The 5,695-nt window shown below is 40.6% G+C and overlaps 1 pseudogene; it reads right to left on the bottom strand.

Annotated features, from left to right (window-relative positions):
* Positions 1-1,543: 1,543 nt before the first annotated feature.
* Positions 1,544-5,488, bottom strand: LOC123632124 (annotated as a pseudogene).
* Between the last annotated feature and the right edge of the window lie 207 nt (positions 5,489-5,695).

The raw sequence follows: 5,695 nt of genomic DNA, 5'->3' as shown, positions 1-5,695 counted from the left end.
CTACAAGATGGCACGGGGGTCTCAGAATTCTATAGAGCTTTTTCCTCTTAAGGTTTATAAAATGCGGACAGAGAATACATATTTCACTGATTCAGAAACGTTTAAGCGATTTCCTAGGCTATGTGTCTTCAGAGGGCACTCTTCTGCAGACTCCCGTTAGCCACTTAGAACCACTTAGGCTTGCTCCAAGGCCTCCCACTAGGCCTCAGTGAAGGCTTAAGGCTAACAGCTGCAAGATCTCCCAGCTCATTTAGGCATGACAAAACTTTGAATGAAGAATCAGGAAGAGGCAGTGGCCCAGAATATGTTGTGGTCTGAGCAGCCTTAAGGATAACAAACACACTACTTAAATGCAAACTACTAGGTTCTGTAGAGATGTATTCTTACAAGCATGCTTAGAGAACTGAGATAATTTCACTGAGCAATTCAACTAACAGAATAATAATGCTGGCCCTCAGTATGAAGACGGATTGATAATCTGACCCCACTGTATCCACTCATAACGTATATTCCATTACTACCCCAAATCTGTCTGTTCCAGAGGTGATCTCTCCTCCTTTTTTCCACATGCTTCCCTCATTCCTGCCTTCACACCCCAGATGATGTTGAATCCTCTGTCTAAAATGCCTTTACTTCTTTCTATCCACCAAACCCTACCCCACCCTCCAAGGCCCATATCAAAACCCTCCTTTTCTACATCAAGTTTGCCTTGGTAACTCCAGTCACTAGTGGTCTCTAAAATCCTAACCACCCATAACAATGTCTCTACTCAACATTTTCATATTTATTTTCAACTTAGAACTTGGCTATGACCTCTGTAAATATTCATGATCTCATCTTTGTAAATTCCCCTAGTCACCAAACTGCAAGCACTTCGAAGGCAGAGGCTCCACTGATGCACTAAAATGACTGGCAAAGAGAGAGCACTATACCAGTGTTTCCTAGCCCCAAATCGATTATTTTTTTTTTTTTTTCCACTTTGGGTTAAACTAGATGAGAGCTGAGGAACACTGTCCTTTGGTATTCAACTAAGTTGCTCAAATCCCATTTCTTTGTGCAGGGGGGCCCTATATTCCTTCCTCATTATTTGGGGACTTTGGGAGGGTGTGGGGATGGTTTATAATTTTCCTAGTCACCTCTAGGTCCAACGTCTTACTTTTGTAGCCTTAGTTCAATGACTAGAAGGAGCATATTGCTATTCTTTTTTTTTTTTTAAGGTCTTCATTTTATTGAAAACATAATCCAGCAATGGAAGCAAGAGAAACATGAAGTAAAGTGACTTGCCCACCCTCGTCATACAGGGGCAGTGGCAGAACTGGTATCACGACTCTTACCTCTTCTGTCAGCCCTAAAATAAACTGTTATTTTTGGCAGCAATGGAAAGTTAGAGTGTCATTCACTAAGGAGACAGGACCAACACAGAGGCTGGCTTTTTGTTGCATTTGCTCAAGCAAGCTCTGTGGGTCTTGCTTCCTGACTGTCTTGCTTCACTCCACAATCTCTTTTCATGGTCCATCCGCGGTCCTACATTTAACCACACACGTCAGTCAGAGGTCTAGGGCTTTATTACAAATGGAGTTGACTACTGGGCAGACCCCTCTCCGATCTTTCTTTTGTACCCTCTTCCCTCCCAACACATCCCTCCAGGGGAGGTCAGTAAGCCATTATGGAAGAGTTGAAAAGGGCCAATGCTTTCCCCAAAGTCCTCTAAAACAACCTCTGTAGTCCTTATGGCTCCAGCTGAGAATCTCCTGGTGAAAAAGGTAAGAAATTCAGCTCTCATCTTCAAGGTCCTTCATGTCTACATCCTGGGGGGATTTGTCTTCTTTTGCCGTTTGGGCTGTGCTTCACTAGTTCTGGCTGGCTTTGAAGGAGCTTCCACTTCCATGGCTGCCTTCTCTTTCTGGGCCAGCCGGATCTGCTGGAGGAGTTTCCTGCGCTTCTTCCCCGAAAGAGTAACGTTGGCCCGCGCATGGGACGCCCGCTTCTTGAGGTGGTGCCGCGCGATCAGCCCCTCGTCTATCACAGCCCCAACCACCTGGTGCTTCGGTCGCCGCTCCCGGTTCAGCACCCGCCGGCGCTTGAACAGCTTTTTCTTCAGTCCCGTCGGGGCCGGTTGATCTTTCCCCCAGGAGCCCCCACGGTCTCCGCATATTGCTATTCTTGAGCCAACATCTCCCAGACAGGGAACTTGGCTCCTTTTTCTGCTTCAGTAAAATGGGCTGAAGCAGGAGTGAAAGCCACTTTAGGGGAAAAGCCAGAAGTGAGGCATGTGTGTCCTCAGTCTTCAAATATTAAAACTTAGCTACGAGTACTATTTGTTTTGAAGTTTCAGAAGAATTCTTTGTATTAATTAATCCTTTATTACATAGAGTAGAATGCTGGAAACTTACTTAGAATTTTCTTTTGCATTTTTTAAGTGACTGATTTATTACTTGTGCCGTAACAAAGGAATGAATGAAAGCTGCTTCTTTATTTCTCATGTATGACAGCCTAGCAACTGCTAATTAAACATAGACTTTTCAAGTTAGTCATAATTTTACCTTAAATAGATATTACTCTTTGGTCCAAACTGGATGTTTCTTCTTTTTGAGAGGGGCAGTGTAATGTAGCAGATAAGAGTATGGCTTCTAGAGTCAGACTGCATGGCTTCAAATCCTGTTCTACCACTTACTGGTAATGTGACCCTGGATAGACTACTTAACCTCTGAGTAACAAAAGGGGGCAAGACTAGTACCTAGCCTCATATAGATTAAATATGTGTAAAGTGTTTTGAACGGTGTCTCACACATAGGAAACAGTCAATAAAGGTTAGGGACTCCTTTATTTTCACACGGTTTATGCGATATATGCATTGTTATGGGCTGAATTATGCCCTCCCCAAATTCATGTGTTGAAGCCCTAATCCCTAGTACATCAGAACATGATTGTATTTGGAGGTAAGGCCTTTAAAGACATAATTAAGCTGAAATGGGGTTGTTAGGGTGAGGCTTAATCCAATAGGAGTGGTGTCTATGTAAGAAGAAGAAATTAGGACTCATACAACCCAGACAGAAGGACAACCATATGAAGGCACAGCAAGAAGACAGCTGCCCTAGTCTGCTCAGGCTGCTATAACAAAATGCCACAGAGTGGCTTATAAAAAACAAACATTAATTTCTCACAGTTCTGAAGGCTGGGAAGCCCAATATCAAAGTGCTGGCAGATTCTACGTCTGCTGAGGACCTGTTTCCTCAGATAGCTCCTTCTTGGTGTCTCCTCACATGGTGGAAAGGGTGAGGGGTCTCTCTGGGGCCTCTTTTATAAGGGAACAAATCTACTCATTAGGGCTTTGGCCTCAGGACATAATCATTTCCCAAAGGTCCCACTTCCTAATATCATCACCCTGGGGTTAGGATTTCAACATATGAATTTTGGGGGGACATAAACATTCAGACCATAGTAGCAGTCATCTGCAAGCTAAGAAGAGAGGCCTCAGGAAAAAAAAAAACCTAAACCCGTCAACATCTTCATCTTGGACTTCTGGCCTCCAGAATTGTGAGAAAGTAATTTTCTGTTGTTTAAGCCACCCAGTTTGTGGTACTTTGTTATGGTAGCCCTAGCAAACTAATACATGCATCGAAATTAAATATGCCCAGAAAAAAATAAGTATGGTTAAAAACTAATGATTTGTCATTATATTCTCTGACAGCATTAAATTAGTGGGATATCTCTAAGAGGTTTTAATTTTTGTGAGGCTGAAATCATAGTGGTTAAAAGCACTGTGCTGTACAGTAGTCTGGTTCTATCATTTCTTAGCTATGTAACTTGAGGCAACTAAAGCCTGAAGACATATATAAGGAATGTATATGCTCCAGTACTTCATGTGTGTAGCACAATGCCCCACACATAAAATGGTTAATAAAATTCTGTCTGTCTAGCTATCTATCTAAATGTCTTCTGATGGGGGATGTGGGTGGTGGAGTAACATTTTCTCAGCACCTAACATTTCCTGCCTTTTTTTTTTCAACCAGATAAGGAAGCTGAGGCCCATAGAAATTGATTTTGCCAAGGTTATACTTAGAGTATGGTGGAGCTGGGCTTCACAGGCAGGTCTGTCTAACTCAAAGACTCATTGTCATCCCACTATAACACATTACCTTTCCCATTAATCTTCTAAAACCTATAGGTTCTAGTATGCTGTTGACAGTACTCACCCAATACTTCCTTCCTAACACATACATGTATTTTATGGGTAAGGGGTCACAGAGGCCAGGACATTAGAAAATTAAATATCATTTTCAAAGGGTCTTCCCACAAAAGAAAGAAAAACAAACAGGAAAAAAACAAAATAAAACAAAGCGCAAACATTAAAAAGAGGTAATTCTAGCTTTGGAAATTCTGCAGACCTGTAATGAAGATAGCCATGGCATAAGTGATTTATATTCTCACACTGCAGTGTCCTGATTTGAACCAACAGACTACAGTTTCTAAAGGATTATAACTTGTGCAGCTATTGGACAAACCCCAATATCTAATTTTAGCACAAAATTGCTCCTGCCATATTTAATTCTAGTTAAATAAGCAAAGTGTGTTCTCAATTTAATTCCCAATATCAATTGCTAAATGATAGCTTTCTATTTCATTTTATAACTTTCCTACACCCCAAGTAAAGAATCACAGAACAGCTACCTGTGAAGTTATTTTAAAATATCCTAACAAGGCATTTTTCCAAGTAGTTTCTTTAACAAAATAAACAAACAAAAACCCAATAAGATAGTCATTTCTGGAATCATCTGGTCTTTATTAAATTACCTCCCAGAAAATGTCTAATTCCTTCATGTGAGCCATTAACTTCCATATTTATTTCCTTTTTGTTAAAAACAGAGTGGCTCTAAAACAGGATGATACTATCTTGATACCAGTTTTTAAATGTCTCAAAAGAATGGTCATATACGTATTTCTACCACTTCACATAAAAACAAAAGACCAAAGCTGAGTGATAGGAATGTATTTTCTATGTAGAGCTAAGACAGTTATTGTGAACTACTTTGCTCCAGCAAGTATTTTTGCTACTTCACTAGTTTTATACTCTGACAGCAGCTTGGTTTGTATGAGATTTGGATATTTGGGTTTGAAATATGAAATGCTCTACATTCATAAACTCTAATCCAGTAGAAATATTTAAAATGCCTACTGTAGAATACAATGCAAGTCTGCAACACAGTTAATTGGATTGTTATTGGCAACAGAATTGAAGCACAAAAGACTGAAAATTGTTTTTAGAAATCTTTGTATCTAAAAGAATATAGATAGAACATAATTTGAGGCAAATAAACAAGGAAGTAGGAAAGCTTTTCTTGCTCCTCTTGTGCAAGTTCAGGAGTAGTAACTCTCTGGAAAGGCTCAAAAGTTATTACAAAAGGTCTGCAAATCCACACATTCTCCACGAACATACTGAGAGTTGCATAAAGAAAGGACCCTCATCTTCTAAAAGGTTGGAAACCATTGCCCTAGCCCCCTTTGACTTTGTTCCTTCAGCCTCTTCAGGAATGGAGGAATAAGAAAAGGATAACAGGCAGAAGTGGAGGTGGGGAGGATGGTAAAGCCCTGTCTGATACCATTCTCATAAACCAGAAGATGTAGGATGAAGTAAAGCTGGGATGCTATTTCTCCCTCTTCTATTCTAATTCAAGTACTGAGTTATGCTGCCTCC

This window comes from Lemur catta, chromosome 2 (genome assembly GCF_020740605.2).
Source record: "Lemur catta isolate mLemCat1 chromosome 2, mLemCat1.pri, whole genome shotgun sequence".
Taxonomy (NCBI): domain Eukaryota; kingdom Metazoa; phylum Chordata; class Mammalia; order Primates; family Lemuridae; genus Lemur; species Lemur catta.
Note: the sequence above shows the minus strand (reverse complement) of the source record. Positions and strands in the feature narration are given on the sequence as shown.